Source organism: Sarcophilus harrisii, chromosome 2 (assembly GCF_902635505.1).
Source record: "Sarcophilus harrisii chromosome 2, mSarHar1.11, whole genome shotgun sequence".
Taxonomy (NCBI): domain Eukaryota; kingdom Metazoa; phylum Chordata; class Mammalia; order Dasyuromorphia; family Dasyuridae; genus Sarcophilus; species Sarcophilus harrisii.
The window spans coordinates 35,609,612-35,635,126 of NC_045427.1; the positions used below are offsets into that span (position 1 = coordinate 35,609,612).

The 25,515-nt window shown below is 37.7% G+C and overlaps 1 long non-coding RNA gene across 1 annotated transcript in view; it reads right to left on the reverse strand.

The window, feature by feature from the left end:
* Positions 1–12,609: 12,609 nt before the first annotated feature.
* Positions 12,610–25,515, reverse strand: part of LOC116421268 — a 71,888-nt gene continuing 58,982 nt past the window's right edge. The window contains exon 4 of the long non-coding RNA XR_004231569.1: positions 12,610–13,017. This is a non-coding gene — a long non-coding RNA (uncharacterized LOC116421268). The remainder of the gene's footprint in view (positions 13,018–25,515) is intronic.

The window sequence follows — 25,515 nt, forward strand, 5'->3', positions numbered from 1 at the left end:
TGAATAAGTGAAGAAAACTGTAGAATTATAGTCCATGGAGATAATAGGGTCTATCCAGTAAGGGGTTGTTTTTTGCTTAGGGTGGGATGGTTACGATAAGGAATATTCAAGCATGTTTGTAGTTAGTAAGAAGGAAATGGATATGGAGAGACTGAATATTAGAAAAAGAGGATGAGACAGAAAGGAAACTGGAAAAAAGGAGGCAATGGGGGGGAATGATGGAAAAGATTCAAATGATATAAAATAGGGGAGAGAATGATGGAAAAAAAGAATAAGAGCTCACAGCAATTGGCCTTGGTTTTCTATGAGAAGGATGGGATTCTCAGCTGAGAACATTGGGAGATGGGACTCTCAGCAGTTTGAGATCTTTAAGGAAAAAAGAGAGGAGAAAACTGCCCACATCTCTCCCAAGTCAGAAACAATAAAGAGTAGCCTATAGAAAATACAATGAAAAGCAAAAGAGAGGACCCGAGCCTCAGAAGAGTATTCTTTTAAAGAACACAGCCCAAAATAAAATGGCCTCAAACATTCTGGAGGAGAATGTGGCTCTGAAAGGTCAGTGCTTATTTTAAAGGAAAATAACAGATGAAAAATTTGGGAAGCGGCAATGTCCATGTGGGAAATCCAAGAATATGAAGAAGAGTGTGATGAAGAGCATTTGGGTGAAGATTAAGAGATTAATAAAGAGAAATAATAATGATAATAGGTTTGCAAAGCGCTTACAAATCTCTCATTTTCTCCTCACAACAACTCTGGGAGGGTGGTGTTATTATTGTCCCCATTTAACAGATGAGGAAAGTAAGGCAGATGCAGGTTAAGTGACTTGCCTGGAGCCAGAATTGAACTCAGGTTCTCCTAATTTCAAGTCAATTGCTCTACATACATAAAGAATTAGACATGGAATTCAAGAAATAAATGGAGGCAAAATCTAGGCTAATGTAATACAACAAGTATTTTTAAGGACTCCCCAGCTGTAGTGCATTGTCATGATGAAATAATGATCAAGGACTTCAATTATCTAGTATCTGCTGATTATTTCTCTTCAAAAAAAAAAAAGAAGAAGAAGAAGAAGAAATCAACTCAGTCAGCTTGTTTCAATGTTCGTCTAATTCTTTAAAAGTGGAAGAAGCAACAAAAAGAAAGTACTATTTCTGATCCTACTACTTGCCAGTAAGGATGAACTGGCTGCGGAAGTAGAGCTGATGAGAACCTTAGAGAGAAGTGAATACTCTATCTTAGAATATGAAAACTATTTCCGAAATATGAAAATTATTTTTAAGAATTCATAGAAAGGGCAGGGAGGATACATGGACCCCAAATAAATTGCTCTCCTGCTCTTCAACCTGAAGACTTCAAACCTGAAGTTCTGAAGACAAAAATAGTAATTATCCCCCCAAAAAGAAAAAAGATTGATATAGTGAAAGAAACCCATATGGCTCCATAGAAGGCTCTTTAGCCAAATCAGATTTGTAAATTTATATATGCATAAAAGTGGGAAGTAAGGGCAGTAAAGCTGAGGTGCTGAGGTGGGGAAAATACTGATAATCAAAAATTATATTTTGGGGGGAGGGTTGGGGTCGAGAGGAAGTTAAAAGAAGAACTAAGATTTCTGCTGTGAGTGAATAGAGTGATAATAACTGATGACAGCAAGATGACAGAATTACTTCTGATTTTGTTTGTTTGATTTTATTTAGTTTTCTGCCAAGAATTTGGTTTTGCAATGGAAGGTTGAAACAAAAAAATTTAACAGGGAGATGTAACTCAACAAAAAGGAGAAGGTGGTAAGGTAAAATTTGCATGTCCTCAATGAGTTCAAAACACCAGGCTGGAATGAATCATGTCTTGTGGTGTTAAAATGAACTTGCTAAAAAGAAATTTTAAAAAATAAAAGTAAAAGTAAAAAGTAAAAAATAAAATTAAAAAAAAAAAGAACTTGCTGCTTATGCTTTGATTATGGACCCATTTCCCTTGATCTTAGAAATATTATGGGAACCAGGAAAGGTGCTAGAATAGGGCTGAAAGGCAAAGATTGTTTAGATTGGGGGTGGGGGAGGAAGAAGGCAAGAAAATGGATTCTAAAAACTATAGGTTAGTGTGTTTGATTTCAATTCCAGGAAAACTTTCTAGATCATCTGATTAAAGGGGTGGTTTGTAAGTAGTTAGAAAATGAAGCAGTCATCAACTAAATACTAGCAGGATTTAAATAAGAACCAGTCACATGTCAGACTACCCCCATTTCTTTTGATGACAAGCTAACAAAAATAGTATGTCAGGAGAAAGACCTAATGGCCCTCCTTGAATTCAGCAAGTCATTTGACAAAGTTTTTAATGCTCTCCTGAGGGAAAATAGCAAGAGATTAATACAACTACACATCTTTGTAGGAACATGGTATCATGGGAACAGAACTGGAAGGGACATTCACGATCAACTGATTCAATCTTTTCAAGAGGAAGTTGAGGCGCAGAAGTGTAAATGAATGCTCCAAAGTGCATGCAGATTGTAAGTAGCAGAGATAGGAGTCAAATTTGGGTCTTCTTACCAAATCCAAAGCTCTCTCGTGGTACCATTACTGCATCTCATAACTGGCTGAATGGCAAAATCCAAAAACTGTCAGTTAACGAATACATGTCAACTTGAAAAAGAAGCTCCAGGGGAGTGTCACAAAGATTTGCTGTGCTATTTAACATTTTGCCACTGGCCCTCCAGCATTCAATATTTTAATCAATGACCTGGATAGAAAGAGTGATTGAACCAATGAATAAAGAGCTGGCTGGAGCCAGTAAGATCTGAGTGCAAATTCAACCGGACAGTAACCAGCTGTGTAATCCTAAACTAATCTCTGTCTACCTGTCTGTAAAGTGAGGGTAACAATAGCATCTTCCTTTGAAGGTTGTGTGAAAAGCTAATTGTACAATATTTCAGAGTCTGATTCTTTTTGTACAGCAAAATAACGTTTTGGTCATGTATACTTATTGTGTATCTAATTTATATTTTAATATATTTAACATCTACTGGTCATCCTGCCATCTAGGGGAGGGGGTGGGGGGGTAAGAGGTAAAAAATTGGAGCAAGAGGTTTGGCAATTGTTAATGCTGTAAAGTTACCCATGCATATATCCTGTAAATAAAAGGCTATTAAATAAAAAAATAAAATAGGGATGAATAGTCAAAAAAAAAAAAAAAGAAGGTTGTGTGAAAATAAAATGAGATATCTATAAAGTGCTTTGCAAACCTGGAAACACAATAGAAATGCTGGTTATTATTTTGGTGGTTGTTGCCATTGTTACTTTATTACCATCTCTGTCAAATTTACAAATCACTAAAAAGCAAGAGGTATGGACAATACAATGATGGTGAGTTAAATTTAAAAAATCTTAACAAGCTAGCACTTTATCTGTTGGGAATATGATGAAAATAAGTTTTATCCTTGCACTCAAAATTATTTTTATGATTTATTTAAATTATTTTTCTATTTCTAGTTATTATAGTTATATTCATTTTTAAAAGAAGCACAATTAGACAGGAAGGTGTAAAAAAAGAATTGAGAAATTAATGGATTTAATTCTCAATATGAAGCAAGTATGTGATAGTGAAGCTAAGAAACCCAAGGTAGACCTGAGCTGCAATGAGAGGCATTGGGTCCAGGATTAAGTTGTAATGGTCCTAGTCAGACCATGGGCAGCTGGGCAGCATTATGGACAAAATGCTAGGCCTGCAGTCATAGAGACTCAGCTTCTTAAATTCAAATCTGGTCTCAGGCACTTATCTTACAAACCTCTACTTCTACTTGATAGTCTTCATTTTATCAGTGTCCTTTCTGGAATGTAGTATCCAGAACGCAGCACAATATTCTAGCTGTGGTCTAAGTTTGTTGTTTTTCACAATTTTTTCTGATTGTTTGTGACTCCCTTTGGGTTTTCTTGACGTACATTCATTCCTTCATCTCTAAATATTTATTGTACATTTCCTTTCCTAACATTCTTTCCTTAGACATGATTGGTTATTGGGAAGTTTCACAATCTTCCTCCTTGTCTTGTCCTACTTATACTCTCATTCTAGAGAAACTAGCAGGTCCAATTGGTACAGAAATGAGCCCGATGCTTAGGCCAGAGTGTCAGTGTGATAGCTTGAAAGGAAGACACAAGTGCCATAAATTCCCATCTTGGCAGTGTGACATATAATTTTTTTCCTTGGAGTCTGACATAGAAAGAGAGGGTCAGAGATGAGATCTTTTCACTGTGTCTGGCCAAATAGCCATTTTCACAATTCCCCAAGGATAATGTAGATACCAGAGTCAAGGCTCAAAAGTATCCGGAGCACATCTCTGAACCAAACATACTACAATGGCTGTTTTCTCTCTGAAAATTGACTTCTCTGGCTTTGGCAAAACCAGCAATCCATGCTCTCAAAATTATATAATTTGGGGATAGTAAGGGAGCTTGATAGAATTTCCTCTGGGAATTGTACTAAAACATAAGAACTCCCCAAGTACTAGAACTGTCTGAAAAAAAAAAAAAAAAAAAAAAAAAGATTTCCTCTTGAGTAATAAATTTTCCATGTCCAGAGGTCAAGCAGGGACCAGATGACCACTTTAGGAAATGGAGTAGAGAAGACTTATGCACTGGGACTAGGTTCAAGTATTGGGTTGAACTAAATGATCTCTAAGGCCATTTCTACCTTTAAAATGATTTAATTCTAGTAAGACATCTTGCAAATAAACGAATATGTCTCTGAATCCAGCAAGTGTGTCAAGTAATAAAATGAGTAAAATCAACGTGGATACAGACAGATGTAGGCTTTGGGGCATAGAGGAAGAAACTCATTAACTTTGGAGTGTCAGCAGCAAGTTTTAACAGACACAAACACACTTCCCACACTACCCTTGTATCCGGTCCTACTGGAAGTTAAAGGGCAAGATGACCCTAAAAATTGGGTGTGGTGCCTACCTATACAAGGGTGTGGAAGGTTGGCTTCCTCCCAGCTTAACTCACCTCTCAATCATGTCTTTGATCCTCAACTTGAGAGAATGAAGATACCAGATTTTCTCTACAGGAAATCTAGAACTAATAAATGTTACATGCTTAGAAGGCATCTGAATATTTTTGCTTTATTTTTTTTAAAAAATTACCTCATTTTAAGTCAATAAAATAAAATTACTTCATCAATAAGAATTTATTAAACACGTACTATGTGCCAAGCACTGTGCTAAATATGAGGGTTAGAAAGAAACATAAAAACAAAAAAATCAATAGAAGCAGAAAATATTTTGGTCTCCAAAGTCTAAGACCATTGTGAGAAGTGGAACTGGTATAGCCTGCTGAGGAATCACCCAAATTAACTTGACTCTTCTCTGATATCATGACTTTGTCATCCCTGATACATTTGTATCAGGAGATCCTGATTCAACTGGAAAATGAAAGGTCAAGAGAAGTTAAAAGGAGTGTACGTGATCACAAATACAATTAGTAATTTTCAGAAGTGACTAAAATGACAGAAAGAAAATAGGAAAAGGAGGGGAAGTGGGAAAAACAGGCATACTAATGTCCTGTTCTGTGGGGTTATAGAACAATTAGTGTATGATTTTACTAATCCAACCATTCTGGAGAACAATCTGGAATTCTGTCCAAAAGGCAAGAAAATTATGTACCCTTTGGCCCAGAAATATCACTACTAGGTCTGTACCTCAAGGAGATTAAAGGAAAAGGAAAAAGACTCATATGTACAAATGAATATATAGCATCTCTTTTTATATCAAAAAAGAATTGGAAACTGAGGATGGCTCAACAATTCTCTATCTCAGGATATATATGTGTTTCTATGTCTCTGTCTCTGTCTGTGTGTAACTATCTTTTCCCATCTCTGTGAATCATTCTCTTTCCGTGTATCTGTGTCAGTCTATATGTCTGTGTCTGTCTGCCTGTCTGCATCTCTCTCTGTGTCTTTGTCTCTGTCTTTGTGTCTCTAGCTCTCTCTGTTTCTCTATCTCTCTGTGTCTCTGTCTCTGTCTCTCTTCTCTGTCTCTGTGTGTGTGTGTTTGTGTGTGTGTGTGTGTGTGTGTGTGTGTGTGTGTAAGAGACAGAGACAGAGAGACAGAGAGAGATTTTGCTCTGGATTACTGGATTTGTAGTATTCAAATTCACCAATGATTTCTTGAAATCTCTAAACAAGAAAGGGGGGCACCATTCTTCCTAGTAAATACCTTGTATTAGGAAGTAAAAAAGGATGATTTTCCAAGCTATCAAATAAGCTGTTTACTGGGAAATGGGAGAAGGTGCTGGGAATGAAAGGAGGGGAGAAAGAATGAAATCCCTAATGACATTAATTTAAATTATCACTGTTTTTAAACAATCAATTAAAAAATTCTGAATCAAAATGGTGGTACAATACAAATGGGTATTTCCTTAAGAATACTAAATAACATCTTATATTATGAATTACAGAGAGAGAGAGCTTCAGAGTCAGGAAGACCTGAATTAAAGTCCTCCCTCTGACATATTTGCTATTTAATTCTGGACAAGTAACTTAAGCCTCAGTGTTCCAGGTAATACCCTATATTTATAAATTGCAAAGTAAGAGGCAATCTGTATTGGTGAAAGGAATTTCCTAACAGGGAGCTCTCCAGGCCAATGAAAAGATCGATCTGTCCCCCAATTCTTTCCTTATGTCAACCTTGTCAGATGGGTTGTTCAATCCCATTTTAAAGATTATCAGATTGAGGTTGTAAGAGATTAATGGTCACAAATCTTTCTACCTTAAGTTCATTTCTCATTCTGATATATCATGTTGCCATGTCCTTAAGGAGATCTTAAGAAGAAACACTAATGATTAATTTATTCATGGAAGACCAAGGAGATACTAGTGATCAGGGAAGATTTTCAATCTTGAGACAGAGTAGTTTTAAAAGCTGGAGTCCCCTAGCCCATTACTCATGAGAGATGATGAATAGTCCCCTAATATATTCATCTCATCTAAAAATCTTCCCCTAGGGCCCTTAGTTAAACCCAACCCTGGCTACCATCCCAACTTCAGTGTTCTCTGAGGCTTTGGAACTAGCACAGCCCCTCTGTACCTCACCCAGGACCCACTCGAGTGAGATAATTAGCCTCTAGAGATAAAAATAGGCTGTGTTCAGTCTGTGCTAGGCTAGAGATTAAGGAAACCCAGAAATAAGTGTTCCTGTTTGGTTACTTCTGGATTCCACCTGACTTAACTTCCCACTCCTTTCACCATGATCTATTTTATGCAACTTGAAGTCCAAAAAGTAGGGTTATAGAGCCTGAAAAACGAGGCAAGGAGGAGAAAGACAGAGGAAGGGAAGTAGTAAGGCATTCCCCACAATATCACACACACACACACACACACACACAAACTGGGCCAGAAGTTGGGAGATTTGGATTCTCCTCCCAACCAGATCCTAACCTAACTAAGAATAACTTTTCTGAACCTCAATTTCTTAGACTGCAAAATAAAGAAATTATTGAACCAGGTAAGGTTCCTTTAAGCTCCAAAATTCTACAATTCTGATTTTATCTTTATCCTCTTTCTGCACCTGTGTGCAATGGATAAAGCACTGAACTTGGCATGAGGAAGACCTAAGCTTAAATGAAACCTAAGCAACTTCCTAACTGCTTAACCCTGGAAAAATCCCTTAAATACTGTCTGCTTCCATTTCCTCAACTGCAAAATAGAGAAGATAATATCTACTTTCGAAGACTGTTGGAGGATCAAATGAGATAATATTAATAAAGCACTTAGCATAGTAACTGATACATAGTAGGTGTTTAATATTTGCTTATTCTTTTCTCTCTACTATTCTTCAAGAACTGTGGAACTGCTTAAGTTCCAACCTCCCCCATCTGCTCAAACTGGCTGTCAAGTAGAAAGCAGGTTAATCTTGTTCTCCTTGGATCCAAAGTTCGAGCCATTCAAAAGTTTAAGTGGCTCCTCCCCAAGAAATAAGGGAAGAAATAACCCAACAAGAAGGTGCTCATAAAAGACAGAGGGCAATACCCAATACATCCCCCTCCCCTCTCTAAGTCCATAGGTGAACAACAAAGAGAGAATAATTTCTTTAGTCTTACCAAGAATGGGATTTGAAAGAAAACAAGAAAAAAATCAATAGAAGGGAGGGTTTTTGCATAGATGTAGTAGAAGGTGGGTCTTTCCCCCCAGAAGAAGGAAGAAAAGATAGTTTCTAAGCAGGGATAAAGGCTTGTCTGCCCTAAGAAATAAGAACCTTAAAATGGATTTCATCTGGTGGAAATCTGTACATGGAAGATCACTTTCCCTGAGAAATGATTGTACCTCCCAGAACCTCACATTCAAAGAGAAAGTCCTGGAGAGCAGCCAGAATCCAGAGTGGTAAGGAAATAGGAAGGGATAGAAGAATCAGAACTAGGATAGCACAGCCTTAAGAGCATCTGATTGTTTTAAGGGAAGGAGTTGGACTGAACTTTATTGCTTGGGCCACAGATTGACTTCCACCATACAACCTTGCTTATGGTTAATATTATCTGTCCAAAACTGTTACTTCTAATGAGGAAAATGAAGAAATAAGCTAAGATCTATAAAGACGATGAGAGAAACGGGGTTTTACAAGGAAGTTCATTGGAAATAAAGTAGACTGCCTGGGAGTGAGGAAGGACATAGCAAATTATTATTTGTTTTTCATTGAGGATCATGACATCAGGGAGGTGATGCCATGACATGCAAGCGAATTGGATTAAAGTGAGGGAGGGCTGTGCAAAGTCACAGTCTCACTCTTTCCTGCAGAACTAGCTGGGTCCAATGGCCAGATATAGATCAGGATGACTGGAGATGGCCCTGGATGCATCGGGGGCCTTGGTCTTTTTAAGTTGAAATCTTTAATATTAAAGTTGCATATGAGATTATCACTGTCATTAAAATTATGAATATGAAAATTTTATAGAAGCATGGGAAGGTTTAGATGAACTGATGCAGAATGAAATAACCAGAATCCGAAAAGTAATGTATCTAGTGATGATGGAAAGGAAGCTAACATTCAACAGAATCTGCATTTTTTCTGGGAAGACTTACATGAACTCATACAAAGTAAAATGAGTAAAACCAGAAAAACACTATACACAATAACAGCATATGATCAACTGTGGATGACATAACTTTGTCAGCAATATAATGATCTAAGACAACTCTGAAGGACTTATGAAAAATGCTATCCATTCCCAGAAAAAAAAAAAAAAACTGATGAAATTTGAATATAAATCTAAACATCCTTTTTTTCTTGGATTTTTTTTTTTGGTCTGTTTTCTTTTACAACGTGACTAATGTAGAAATATGTTTTGCATGACTACACATCTATAATAACCTGGATCAAATTGCTTGTCTTCTCAATGAAGGGGACAAGGAAGGAGGAAGAGAATTTGGAACTCAAAATTTTAAAAACAAATATCAATTTTTTTTACATATATTTGGGGGGAAATTAAATACTTAAAAATAGAATACGGATTTTCTGGAAAGACTTATATGAACTGATACAAAGTGAAATGAGCAAAACCAAAAGAACACTGTACAAAGTAACAGCAATATTGTAATATAATCAACTGTGGATGACATAACTATTGTCAGCAATGCACGACCTAAGATAACTCTGAAAGACTTATGATGAAAAATATTATCCGTTCCAAGAGAAAGAACTGATGGAGTCTGAATATAAATCTAAACATACTTTTAAAACTTTTCTTATTTTTCTTGGATGTTTTTGGTTTCCTTTTACCACATGACTAATGTGTTTTGCATGACCACACACACATAACCTGGATCAAATTGCTGGCTTTCTCAATGAAGAGGAGAAGGAAGGAGGGAAAGAATTTGGAACTCAAAATTTTTTAAATGAATATTAAATTTTTATATGTATTTGGGGGGAAATTAAATACTTAAAAAACAGAATATGGATTTTTCAGTCTTGCTGAGTCACCCAGGAGTTATCAGCATTCTTTCCCTATCTCTCCTAGTGAGGGAACTGATTGGAGTTAAGGATATATTCTTAATCTATAAAAGACCCTTCTTTTGTGTGAAGTGCAGCCCTGTTCTAATTCCCTAGAGCTTATGAGGCACACCCTGCATTCACTTCTTTTATTGAGATAAGTGGTACGTGCAGAAAAGAAGGAGCCCGGTTCCCTTTTTGACACACAAGGGGAGAAACAATGACCCTCATAACCCAAGGAAAAGCATGAAGGAGGGCTTGGCAAGTTTTCCAAATCATTGGTCAAGTCTGATTGGTGTCAGGAAAATAAATGGTTTCAGCTATAACTATTTCTCCTTCTGACAAGAGTAATATTTCTATAGTGAACTATTCTAGGAAGCTGAACCACAAGCAGGGAAATTCAGGGTTCATGACACCATGTTGGGCAATCATCTTTTATTTCACTTGAGCCCCAGTGATGATTTTGTCTTTACTTCCTTTGCAATTTCCCCTAAGTAAGATCCTGTCCCATGGGCCATCAGCAGACGTTATTCACCCAGTTTTTGTTTCCCTTGGGATTTCTGAGTTTAAAAGGGAGATATCTGGGCAGCAGCTTCCTCTGTCTCTAGAAGGAAACTGTGGCCTTCATTTTCCCCTCTAAAAGGGACGCAAAAAAAGAAGGAGATTCAGCCAATATTGACCAATGACAAACAATACTAAGAATAATATTTCCTTTTACATCCATTGGCTTTTGGGACTTTCTGCCACTTTCAAGGCCAGGTGACAACTGAGCAAGCTAGGGGTGGGGGATGCTCCCTAGTAAGGCAATGATATCCTTAGCCTTCTGGTCTTATTTGCTCTGGTGGAAAAAAAAAAAAAAATTAAGATAACTAAAAAATAAAGATAAGCTATTGGAACTACTTCCCAGAGTTCAAAACTTCCCAAAGTACATGGAAAAGACCTACAGGACTTACAGATCATAGTACACAGTCTCTACATTAGGAAGTCAAAGTCAGGGTACAAGATAGCTATAAGGAAGGCAGAAAGTCCCAATACAAATACAATGGACCTGCCAAAGCCAGGCCCGCTGAAATGTCACCCCCATTGGAATAAGAGCCCTAAGAGCTTCCTGAATACTCAACTATGTCAAAAACACTAGGCCCATTATGTAGAGGACTACTTCTGCATTTATTAAGCAACATATGTGTACTAGGCACTGTATTAGATTAGGACTTCTTAAACTTTTTCCACTCATGACCTCTTTTTTGCCCAAGAAAATTTTGTGTGATCCCAGCTATATAAAATGAGTATACAAATCAAACATTTACTGATAATAAATCATAATTTGGCAACCCTCATAGTCAATTAAATGACCCCATATGGAATCATGACCTGCAGTTTAAGAAGCTTTGAATTGTAAAGAACTACTGCCATGGAACCAGCAACTGCTATCTATCAACCAATCATCAAGCATTTATTAAGTACCATCTGTGTGTCAGGTACTGTATTAGACAATGAAAATACAAACACAAAGATGGAGAAATTCCTGCTCCTAAGAAGCTTACTTTCTGTGGGAAAGGGCAAAGATATACATATATATGTATATACTGAAATAATAAAGAATCCAAGAGGATAAAGGAATGAAGGGTCCTGATTGTAGAGGTGTGGGGAGGAGGAACAGGGAGGAATTTTGGAGAACTGAGGAATTCTATGAGGTAGAAGTAAGGAGGGAGTGAGCTTTGATCAATGATATTGATCCACAGTGTTCCGGAAGCAAGTGTAGCTACTCAGTCAATCAGTCAACAAGCATTTCTTAGATTTTTCAGTGTACCATGTACTATTAGGGATACAAAAAAAAAGTAAAAACACAGTCCCTCTAAGAGCTCACATTCTAATGCAACTGAGGTTGGGGAAAGAGGAAATAAGCATTTATATAGTGACTTCTGTGTGTCAGACACATTGTTGTGTTTTGTCTTGCAAATAGCTCATTTGATCCCAACAACTACCCCGAGAGGCAGGTACTATCATCTCCATTTTACATTTGAGGAAACTGAGGCAGAAATTAAGTGACAATTTAGGGTCACACAATTAGTAACAGCTAACTGGCAGAGTAGATAGAATGCCCAGCCTGAAATGAGGAAGAGTCATCTTCCTGAGTTCAAATCTGTCCTCAGACACTTCCTAGCTGTGTGACTCTGAGCAAGTCACTTCACTGTTTACCTCAGTTTCGTCATCTGTCAAGTGAGCTGGAGAAGGAAATGGCAAACCACTTCAGTATGTCTGCCAAAAAAATTACCAAATGGGGTCAAGAAGAGTCAGATATAATTGAAATGAGTGAATTTGTATTGAACACAATTAGTAAATGTTGGAGGCTGAATTTGAATTAATAACAATGGTAGCAGTAATATTAGCATTTATATGGCAGATACTATGTGAAATGCACAATGCTTGGAATTACCTCATTTGATGCTTACAACAATCCTGGGAAGCAGATATTATTATTACCTCTATTTTGCAACTGGGGAGACAGAGGCAAACATGACTTGCCCAGAGTCAAGTAGTGAATGTTTGAGGCCAGATTTGATCTGAAGACTTCTGGCTTCTGGATGTAAGGCTCTGTTCATGGTACCACCTAGACACCTCTAAAAAGGGGAGACAACATTCAGAGGACTTTGTACATAAAACACGTGTGAGGTAAAAATGGAGGCTTGTTGTCATTCATTTCTGAAGAGGATCAGTGACATCCCAGGAGAGGGACTGACTCTCAGGTGGACTGGATTTAAACGGGGCAGAGTTGCACAAAGTTGTCCTCTTCACTCTTTCTTCCTGAGTCATCAAAGTCAAGTCGCAAGACAAAGATCAGAACACCTGGCAAAGGTTCAGGATGGAGTGAATGACCTTAACACGTTCTATACCCACCCAAGCTCTAAGTGTGCTTCAATGCTTCAGCCGCCTGCATAGCCAATGGAGCAAGGTGTTCTCCTTTGTTCATTCCACATGCTTGGGGCAGGCATCCCCCTCATTCACCAACAGGTTGAAGTACAGCCATTTACTTTCATCCTGGTTCAGCCCATCTGCCAAAACACAGTATGAACAGGTGAGAGCCAGGTGCCAGGGCAAAGGTGGACTCGCACTAGCCACATCTCATAAGGAATTTAATGGGTACATGAACAGACCCTAACTACTTTCAATCATTCAATGAATATTTATTCATGTTTATTATGCTAGGCACCATGCTCAGTGATGAAAATATAAACAGAGAGAAAAAAGACGGTCCCTGGAATAGAGGGGCTTATAATACAATGGAGGATGGATAGAGCACCAGCCCTGAAGTCAAGAGGACCTGAAGTTCAAATCTGGCTTCAGACACTTAACACTTCCTAGCTGTGTGACCTGGTCAAGTCACTTAACCCCAATTGCTTCAGAAAAAAAAAATAAAAAAAAAATATATATATACATAAAATATATAAGTATATAAAATAAGTAAAATAAAATAAAATAAAAAAGTATATAAAAGTATATAAAATATATACATATATATGTAATGGAGGAGGCAACATGCAAACAAATTATGTGTGTGTATATATATGTATATATATTTATACACACACATACATACACATACATCTTATATATGATATATAGGAAATAATTAACTAAGGGAAGGTTCTGAGGGGTTGGGGAAGGCGTGTTGAATGAGGTGGGATTTTAGTCCCTCCTGGGCTTCTTCAGCCCCACTGGTTTCAGGACAACAATTCTCATTCTTCAAACTCCTCGTGATAAGAAGCAGGTGGTTCAAGGGACTACTGGAAACATTTCAAGCTTGCAATTCAGAAAGCAAAGTTGAGCTACCTGAGCAGCTAAGGGCAAATTCCAATTCCAGCTCCTAATCTGAGGAACCCAGGGTGCCCTTTCATATCAAAGAAGCCAGTGCAGCTAATAGGAAGTATTATTCGGTCATCTGTGTCTGTCTCTTTGTGATCCCATTTGGGGTTTTCTTGGCGAAGATACTAGAGGGGTTTGCTGTTTTCTTCTGCAGCTCATTTTATATTTGAAGAAACTAAGGCAAACAGGATTAAGAGGCTTGCTGAGAGTCTGCTAAGTGTCTGAGGCTAGATTTGAACCCAGGAAAAGGAATTTTCCTGATTTCAGAACCAGCCCTGTAACCATTATACCAGCTAGCCGCCCCATCCATTTCACTTAATCTGTCCTCCACCATTCAAGAGTAAAAACATAACCACAATTCTCCCCACAACCTCCAACCTACTGTGTAGCAATAGGGAATAGCTTCCCTATTTTTAGGTCCCTCAGTTATTCTCCCTTTTCTTGCCATTTCTCCTTTCTTCATAGACATATAAATAAGATCCTTTATTTACTCCAACTCTGTTAGTCAGCCTTGAGTAGACCGGATAAACATTCCAATCCTATGATTCCCACTCCACCAGTTACAGTATTCTAAGATCCCAAAATGTCAACGTGAGATTGTGAACAAGAGGTAACAGATAATATATTGCTCCCTATCGATGACCATCATGGAACCAGAACCTCAACCCACCCCCACAAAAGGTGGAAGGAAAAAAGACAACATATGTCAGAAATGAGGCCGTCCTATACAAAGAGAAGGCTGGTTACCATTAGCACCTATCTGTATGCAGATTTTGGGGAGTAGAGAATGTCATCTCAACCTTTGGTTCTTCTGAATCATCCACTGTCTGTATGAAATATTCTTCAATAAAACTCATTTGAATGGTAAATCCTGTACAAATGCAAAATCTGTTTTGTGAGTGTTGTTATAGGGACAAGATACTCAAGCATATTGTAAGAGGAGAGCTTGACTTAAGCGAGGTGGTGAAGTTGGAAAGAGTACCTGGACTAGAGTAAAAAAAGACCCAAGTTCAAATCTACCCTCAAACACTTGCTAACGTGTAACTCTGGGCAATTTACAATCCCAGTTTACCTCAGTTTCCTCACCTATCTCCTAGGGTTACTGTGAGAATCAAATGAAATCAAAATCAAATCAAATCAAATAATATAATAATTACATTATTATATAAAAATAATAAAAATTTAAATATAAAATTAAAAAGTGCTTACTTAACAGAGTGCCTGCCATATAATAAGTGCTGTGGAAATGTTAGCTATTATTACTTTGGGTTCCATCTTAGAACAAAATGAAACACTTCCAGGTCATTCAACTTAACAAAAGAAGAGTTAACAATATGGTGGGTGATGTTGGGAAAAGAAAGATCTTTTTTTATGAACCCAGGTACTATGAGGCAAAGGAGGAAAGGCAGGAGATGGGAAAAGAGCTAAGGGACCTAAAAATAGGGAGGCCATCCTTGATTATGCAGACATTGGAGGATGAGGAAGAGAATTGCAGTAATGTTTTTTACTCTCTCCACTTGAAGGAGGAAAAACCAGGTAGAACAAGTAAGGCCACTTTCTTATTATTCACACTAATTTCTTCAGTATTTAGTTATTCCTTAACTTAGAAAGGATACTCAATAAGGATCCTGTAACATTTAACTCAGGTGTATTCCTTTATAAAAGCACCTCTGGGCTTCAGGACAAGATTCTGTGATTCACCCAACATAAAAATGTTCATCAAGTTTGAAGAATCTTAATCCTATTTGAGTGGATCTTTTTATACCCTTAAGAGACCTTGGCTTGATCCCTTAGCCGCCTGGGCCAGTCAAGTCTTGGGGACAACTCTGTCACCATTCGGGGAAGAAAACTAACCAATGCCTAAGTCGGGGAGAATCCTGATAGTGACCTTGTCATTGATGTGTTGTCCCAGAGTTCACCAGCTGATGAAATATTTGAATTAGAATTGATGGAACTTTGTTTTTTGAAGCATTCTGGGAGAAAGAAGCCAGAAAAGGCAAGCTCATTCTTGGAGCCATGTGGGCAGGCAAAGTCAAATGCTGTGGCCAGTTTCTGGGAACCTGCTCCCTGCCTGTTCCTTCTGAGACAGAAGGGCTAATATTTCTGGGGAGTGATCAGAATATAAAGTATCAGAGAAACCACTGAGAACCATAAGACAAAGCACAAAGGTGAGCCTGACATCTCCCTTCTCCTCTCACCCTGCACCAAGGAAGGAAATAGCCCCATCAGTTCCCCAAATTCTCCACGTATGTCTCCTTCCATCCCTAATGGCAAAGGAGTTGAAAGGAGCAGATTCTGATGCAGAGTCAGCAGTACAAGCCACTGGCTTCTTCTTTCACAAATGAATTCTTTTCCACCATTACTCACTGTTCATTTTATCCTTCTCTTTTACAGAAGAGAAAATTAACAGTCACTGATCTTTATTTTTATGATTAATGCTAGTGCCAGCAGAGAATTGAGGAAACGTTTGGCCCTTTGTGAAGGGTCAGAAGATATATTTGTGCTTTAGCATTGCCGAGGTGTAAGGAAGGAATAACAGATAATTATTCCCTTCTAAAGTCACAAATACAATGGTGATATCATGAAATCCTATCTCTAAGCAAGCACACATTTTCATAAACAGGAGAACCTGTAAGCAGAGGCAAGATGGGAACCAAAATATAAAAGTATGAATAGAATTATGGATTCAGAGATGAAGAGGGACAGAAAGAAAAGGAAAGAAAGAAAAAGAGAGAGACAGAGACAGAGAGAGAGAAAGAGAGAGACAGAGAGAAAAGTAAAGACATAAGTATAGAAGTATAGGTCGAAGTATATATATAAAAACTTAACATCGCTAAAGAAAAAATAGGGGCAGCTAGATGGCATAGTGGATAGAGCATTGGCCTTGAAGTCAGGAAAAAGAGTTCAAATCTGGTTTCAGACATTTAACACGTCCTAGATGTGTGACCCTGGGCAAGTCACTTAACCCCAATTGCCTCAGCAAAAAGAAAGAAAGAAAGAAAGAAAGAAAGAAAGAAAGAAAGAAAGAAAGAAAGAAAGAAAGAAAGAAAGAAAAAGAAAAGAAAGAAAAGAAAAAAAAGAAAAAATGTACACATTCATTTTTAAATATGATTTGCATTATTCAGATTTTCTATATCACTTAAAGGCAAACAAGAAATAAAACAACAAATAATATACAGCATTTGTTGATTTCCAAGCTGTAAATGCTCACACTGAAAATTTAACAATTGGTTCTTCAAAACCATGATGAGCTGACTTAGCACTAGCTGAGTATTGATGGATCAAAATTGCTTATCTAATTAAGGAATGCAGACAATTAAATCTCTCACTTAGTGCTCCTTATTTGTCTCCTGGAAAAGCTCCATCCTAACTCTGTCTCCTTTACCTGGATGACATCCTAACTCTTTAACTGCTCTTTGTAAAAGCTTAATTCTGACTCTTTATCTAATGACATCCTGACCTCCCATCTGGAAAAGACTGCATCCTGATTTCTTATCTTTGTTCTACACTTGACAACCTCGCTCTCCCATGTAGACTATTATCCTGCGGACTGAAACACAAAATTCTACCATATAAGCCCCCCTAATTTTCCTGTATTTTACTAGGCTCTCTTAGAGACTGGGCTGTTCCACTTATATGTTAAGAAAGTCTTTTGTGACAATAAGTGAATCTCTATAAATTCTTTCAAACCAACTATGAACCATGGTGCACCTTTCAGTCTCATTACAAATTATATAAGTATGGATGATAATAAGATATATCCCTAGGCTAGTAGAGATAAGCTTTTATGACAGAAATGAGCACAAATTAGGAAAATGGAATTTGTCCTCCCTTAAAGGAAACCACATGCCCCTAAGTGCTCTGTGGGGACACACATACCTCCCTGTGTGGAGCTATAAGTGGGGAGCTCTTTCTCCATTCCCCATTATATATGAGGAGCCCATTCAAATCTGATCCCCTTGTTTTCTTGTTTTCCTTCCCCCAATCCAGACACTGATTTATCACATAATCCCTTACTTAGAGTTCTTCGTTGCCCAGAGTGGGAGTTGAACTGATAGGAGAAATTAATCAAGTCTTTTCTCATTTTCAGACCTGGAGGGCACGTACTGAAAGCCCTCATTCAACTTCTCTAAGCAGAGGCCCTAATTCAATGGAAGAATTGTTCCTTGTGTCCAAACCAATTTTTCCCTGTTTCAATCTCAGGTCATTTCCTCTTGTTCCATGGAGAGTATCATTGGCTAGCATTGCCCTTATGTAACCCTTTCTCACAAATGAAAAGAATTAATACAATTGATTTTCTCTCTCAGGACTAAGTAGCCCAGATTTTTTTTTCCGTTTTCCTCAGAGGTGAAGCCCTTTAAAGGCAATTAGATGGACATTGGATAGGCCTGAAGTTAGGAAGAATCATCTTTCTAAGTTCAAATCCAGGCTCAACTAGCTTATGTGACCCTGAGCAAGTCACTTAACCCTGTTTGCCTCAGTTTCCTCATCTGTAAAAATGATCTGGAGAAGAAAATGGCAAACTATTCCAGTATCTTTGTCAAGAAACCCCCAAATATTAACACAAAGAATCAGACCAGACTGAACTGAATGAACAATAACAAAGCTCTTTCTATCTAGCATGATGCTTTATACTAAATAGAGGCTTGACTGATTTTTGTTGACATGGATCGAATTAAATTGTTCTCACCCTTCCCTCTATGAGTCATATTGGAAAAAAAAAAAAGGCAGGAAGGAGGGAGGGGAGAGATGATAAAATGCCAGAGGGAGGCACCCTCAGAAACAAGTCTCTCTGCTGGTCTGTGGTCACCACCCAAGGAATTAAAGAATGTTCTTGTTTAAATTAAAGTCAACTGTTTAGGGAGCAAGAGAGTGCTTTACTCCAGTGGGAAAAATCTTTGGCAACAAACGCTATAGGAGTTAACAAATAGCAAGTTCACAGTCTAGTCATAGGATCTGACTTTATCCAGCTTAAGAAATATCTTCTGCTCAGACCCTTCATAGTCTTAAAAAGGTTCAAGGACTTTCTAAAACTTTTGTTTAGGTGGGTTATATCTGTAATTAACATATTAGAAATTAAAAGATCTTGGTATTGTTATGAAAATAGTTTTGAACTTATGGACCCCTTGAAAGGGTCTTAGGGACCCAAAGTTTTCCTAGATCTATACCACACTTGGAGAACTTCTGATCTACCCAAGCCAGCTAATCTATATCTCTCAGTCCCTTGTTCCTTGAGAAAAGCAGTTATATTTTTGACAAGTTCTTCAGGCATAATCCCAAATGGAAATTGTTCTTCCAGGCAACACCTCTGCCCTGGCCCCAGTATCCAAAGGGTTGCCCTCTCTTTCTCCATTTCCAGATCTCTTTCTACTATTCTCTTTCATCAGTGGCCAGTTCTAGCCTTCTACCTCTAAATCCATGCTTTAATTAACTCAATATTGTCTTCCTCTTTTCTCATTTTTTTCACTTCCCTTAGCCTATTTTAGTTTGTTTTCATTTCCCCCACTCCCCTAACCCAGGGAATAATTCTGTAATCTGTCCATTTTTGTCCATTCTGTGTCCATAATTTCTTTTATAAGTTCATATTTATTTACAGCAATGAAATATCCAAAGTTAGATGATTTTTGTTGCCAGCCCAAACACAAAGGAATTAGATTTGAGCATTAACTAGTCATTTTAGCATTCTGAGCAAGTGAAGCACTATGAGAAAGACACTAGATGCAACATGTGACTGAGGCAGCTGGGAAAATCAAGCTACTATATTGATCCAAACATCACTGTATAGTCATTTCAATCATGTCTAATCCTTTGTGACCCCCATTTGAATTTTTCTTTGCAAAGATACTGGAATGGTTTGCCATTTCCTCCTCCAGTTCATTTGATATTTTACAAAGGAGGAAAATGAGGCAAGCAGGGTTAAATGATTTACCTAGGGCCACAAAGATGTATCTCCCTAATTCCAAGCTGAGCACTGTATCCATTTTCCATTTAACTGCTCTTTGGACTCTGCCCTAATGGAGACAAATGAGAGACATGAGTCTAAGAGTTCTAGGAATGGCTATGCTCCCAGCCCCCTGAAAGCATTTTGCTGAGAAGTAATCCCCATAGAAATAAAGCCTGGTACCTGCTCTTATTCCAGGTGATGAAGTCCTAGAAAAGCATGTGAACTCACTGCATCAGAAACTGATGTGATCTCACCAGTGGGAATGAGATTCAAAGACAGGCACTATCACCTGCTTTGCTGCTACACCTGGAGGACATGGGGAACTTTTCCATCTGACTTGCAGCTAAACCTTATAGTCTCCCCAGTTTAAATGAGAGATCCTTGAGAGCCAGGAGTTCCTTGTTTTCTACACGTATCTCCAATGCTTTGTACATAGTAGGTGCTTTTTACATTGAAATCATCTCGGTAATTTTTACAAAATATTTTACAAATATTATCTCATTCAATTTAGCACCATATTTGGGGTAATGGTAGTTTTAATCGCAGGCTCCAGCTTTGGAGGCAACTTTGTGAGTTCAGATGGTCTGAAGGACCTAAGTCTTCTTGGGTCACTGCTTGTCAATAGCTAAGGAAGTTTCTTCAATGAAGTGGACAGACACCGATAAGAGAATTGGCTCTATCCTTGACATTTTGCAAGTAAAAACAAGTAAAAAAAAAAAAAGAAAAAAAAAACAGAAAAGTCTTGGACAGGACAGAGCTTAAATGAACTGAAAAGTTCCTGATCAGCAGTTCTGTGTCCTGTGAACTAACTTATAATGTGATTAAGGTTTATGGATCAGATTCCCTGCAGGTTGTAACAGAGGTTCTAAGTTAAGTCAATGAATCCTGTTTAAAGGCATTTTATCAAGGCAATATATGTTTTGCTTTTGTTTATGTTTGGCATTCCTTTTGTGTGTAGGGATAAAATACCTGTCCCATATCTGATTCCTAGGGTACTTCGAACACCATTTCTCCTCTCCTTTTTGGGAAAATCCTGCACATGAGTTATAACCTAAGCTACAGACATGTTATCAGAGGAGAAATAGTACTAGAGCTTAATTAGAAGCCTGACTTTCAACTGTTCTGGATACAGATCAGAGAGTAAATCCAAATTCCAGCAGCGGTTTCTCATGATTGGATTCTGAATTTATAGAAAAAGTCTTCACTTTTCAATTCACATTGGTATAACTCTTTCTTTACAACAGATCTGTGAAGTAGGCAGAGGGAACAATTATTTTCAAATCACATATAAGGAACCTAAGGCTTCGCAAGGTGATGCAATTGTCCAGTAAGCATGTGAGAGAGCACTCAAACCCCCATCTCCTGACTTCCAGTCAAGTGCTTGATCCAGACAGCCGTGTGTATGAGGACTAGCCCTCAATGATAATTATTTTCTTCTACATTATTTTCTTATTCTTTCGTGGACTATTATAGGATCCTCGAAGGCAGGAGACATGTTTTCTACTTTGTATCTCTCCTCACCTCTATTAACATAGTGTTGGACACAAAGAAGATGCTTTAAAAACTTGTTAATTAGATGTTCAGAGATCATAATATTCAGAGCTGAGAAAGATCTGTAAGGTCATCTTCCAACTATTATGTTCTACAGATGAAGAAAATGAGTCCCAGAAAAGAAAAACATGGCTTCTCCCCCAAATCATTGTAGCTGGGAAGCAGCCAAGTGTGGTAGGATAGAAAAAACATTAAATTTGAGACCAAAAGACCTAATTTCAATTCCAACTCTTTTACTTACTAGTTATGTGTCTTGGGACAGAGTATTTAGCTACTTTGTGCCTCAGTTTCCTCCTCTGTCTATCTCTGAGATCCTTTTCAACTCTAGAACTGTGAACCTCTGATCACACGATTCTGTGCCCTGAATAAAATTACTTAATATAAAATTTACTTTATGTAAATATAAATGTTACTTTATATAAAATTACTTTTATTACTTTAAATTATTTTAGACTGTAAAATGGAAGCATTGGACTAGATGGCTTTTAAGGATCATTTCAGCTCTTAATCCTGTGATCTAATTCACATGAGAAGAAAGTCTACTTCTGTCGGAAATCCATGATCCTCTGACTCTCAAGATGCAATACTGGGCAGTTTGACTCAGAGAGTGCTTTAAATAGAACTCATTATCAATAGATTATTTGGTGATGTTACTCAGTTTTCAGTCATGTTCAACTTTTTGTGACACCATTTAGGGTTTTTGCTCTAAAGCAAAAGGTCTTACCCTGGCTTATGGGGGGAAATATACATATGTATGTATATTGTGTATATATGTATATGTATAGGTATACATATGCATAGATGTTTACATGTACATATACATATATTTATGCCTACACATGTATGTGCATATATGTGTGTGTGCATATTAATATATCCATCTGCTCTAACATACACATACACACACATACACACACATACATATTGATAATTGCATTTCAATCTCCTTGGTACCTTTTGTCCTCCTTTGTACTATATTTCATCATGCATTTTTCTAAGTCTCTAGTCCTTATGTCCCCTTCCTTTTAATAAAATAAGTTTTTCAATAGGAGTCTTTGCTTTAAGGGATGAGATCAGACAAGAAGTCAGAAGACCTAAGTGCTAATCGAGGCTCTGTCACAATTAGCTGTGTGACACTGGGCAATTCTTATCCCCTGTCTCCCAGACCTTATTAATATGAGAGGGTTGGATCAGATAATCTGGAACTAGGAAATTCTGGGATTCAGCGACCTTCCTGAGCCTCAGAACACTCAAGTGGGAGGACCATTTTCTGGCCTTCCTCAGTAGAGGAGGAAAGTAACAAAGGGAGACGGAGAAGTTGTCCTTGAAGACCCATTCAATTCTCTTGAGTTCCAGCTCTTGAGAATGTTGTGTCCTTAACTGAAGAGTTAATCATATAATGATTTCCTCTTCATTCCTTCCCTGGAAGAGAACTCTAAAGAAAAAAGGTGGTGGTTGTTCAGTCACATGCAACTCTTTGTGACTCCTTTTGGGGTTTTCTTGACAAAGAGACTGAGATGGTTTGCCATTTCCTCCTCCAGCTCATTTTACAGAAGAGGAAATTGAGGCAAACAGCATTGAGTAACTTTTCCAGGGTTACATAATAAGTGTAGTGAGATTTGAACTCAGAATGATGAGTTTTCCTGACTTCAAGTCCAGGGTGCTAAACACTGGGATACCTAGCTTCTAAAGAAAGAGGTACCATTTACCAAATGAGTTCTCATTAATCGAAAATTATCTCAGTTTTGTTCTATAAACAAGAGAACAAGTATATTCTTGCCTCGTTAGACCACATCCAAGGCTCTCTACTTTTAGTTTCAGGTATATTGTTTCTTAGAAGAGACATGGAAGCTGGTCCAAAATAACTGTTAGCATGGAGAAGAATCAAAATTATGTCTCGCAGGGACCAGTTGGATGAAATGAGTCTTTTTAAATAGAAGTAGATATGAGGAATGACTTCAGAGTTTTTAAATGTGCAGAAGACAGAGTGTATTTATTCAATGGACAGTGCATATTGTATATTGCAAGACTATAAAGCCAGTGATGGTGACACAAACCTATATAATCCCTGCTATTCCCTGAAAGGCTGATACTTGAAGATCTCTTGAGCTTAGAAGTTCTGATTGGTTACTGTTCTTTGATCCCAAAGAGGACACCAGGACATTAGATTTCTTTTCTTTTCTTTTGTGGTTGTTCAAAAGGAGGAACTAACTATTTAACCATTATAGCTGTCTACTGATGGAATAGGCTGCCTTGAATAATAATGATTTCCTTCTCACAAAAATGCTTCAAGAAATCTTGGTGACACTTGTAAGGGGCAGCATAAAGAGTCTTTCTGAATGAGGAAGGAGATTGGAGATGAACCAGGCTAATGCTCCTTTCACGGTAGACAAAGATAGCTATAACAGGAAATGCAAAATTAAGCTCTAATAGAGGGTTATTGTGAGACAAAAAGTAGCCCCCACTGCATTGGGCAATCCCTAGGGCCTGACTTAGCTAAAGAAATGAGGGACAAGTTACTGATATTTCCTAGAATGTGAGGTAATACTAACCATATGGGCCAATTTGGGGGAGTTCACTGCTTGAATGGAGTAAGGAGGTAGGGAAGAGAAACTGGAGTAAAAGCTCTTCTTGCCTTGGATCACATGTGGGGAACACACTAGAAGGTCTTCATGGGGAATGGTGCAATTGTCCAAGCAGTTCCTGCAGCATTTTAAGAGCCCCTGAAAGGAACTGGGTAACTCCAGGGGATGAGCACTTTCAAAACTTTTCTCAAGAGTCTAAAATCCAAATAAACACTTTAATTAGATGATTTTTTTCCCTTTTGGTCCAGACCTATATTGGGAACTTTGAACATGGAGACTTCCTCCAACAATATGAAAATCACAACCAAAAAACCAAATCATAATGTGATCCATGGGTAAAAGTGCCTTTGCAGAGACTGGCTTCTGAAATAACAGTTCAGCACACATAGCCCAAGGTCAACCTGTCCAGCCACCACATCTCTTTGTCATTCAAGGCTGACCTGGAGTAATGTGGGGTTATGCAGAGCAAAATTCTGAGCTAAAAGTCAGAAGACCAGAGTCACACCAGTTATGAGTCCTTGGGTTTTCTGGCTTCAAGTTTTCAAGACCCTCTCCTTCCCCCCAAGGTGATAGATATGAGGGTAGGTGGGTGCAAAGCCTCTTTCCATCTCCTGAATTATTCTAACTAGTCCAGAGCCAAGAAATGAGGTACCCTAATGCTCCATAAACATCCCTCTCACTTTCTTTTCCTCTCCAGTCCTCTATAACAGCCTTATTTATAGTCTTTTTCCCACCACCACCACCTTCCACCTATTTATAGTATTGAGAAAGGACTGGACAGAGATTAGAAACCTCAGGATCCAGGAAAAGCTCTGAAACTGGTTATGGTTAGACAAACCTATGTTTATGTCCTAATTTACTTATCTGAAAATAAGGATTTAGATGACATGTTCACCAGTGTTTCTTGTAACCCTAAAAAGTATATAAAGCCTTTTCCAAGAGTCCAAGAGGAAATAACCAAGTCTAGCATATTTTTTACTAAAAATAAATTTAATTGATGCCTTTTGCCTCTGCACCTCAGTCATTTCCTATAACCCCCTAATACACACAGACACAGACACAGACACAGACATACACACTGTTAAACCCTCCTTTATAATAAGAAAAAGGAGCCAAATTGATCAATACCTAACACTATGCTAAGATAAAGTCAAAATGGGTTCATGGTTTAGACAAATAGGATGATACTATAACCAAATTAAAAGAACAAGGGAAAGTCTACCTCTCAGATCTGTGGAGAAGGAAAGAAATTATGGCCAAAGAAGAACTAGAGAACATTATATAATGCAAAATGGAAAATCTTGATTATATTAAGTTAAAAAGGTTTTGTATAAACAAAACCAATGCAGCTAAGATTAGAAAGAAAGCAATAAACTGGGGAGGGAGGGGTGGGAATTTACATCCAAGGGTTCTGATAAAGGCTTTATTTCTAAAACATATAGATAGAGAATTGATTCAAATTTATAAGACTATGATATTATATTCTTATTATTATAAATACAAAAATATTCTATTCTTACCATTATTATAAATGGTCAAAAGATATGAACAGATAATTTTCAGATGAAGAAATAAAAACCATTTCTAATCATGTGAAAAAATGTTCT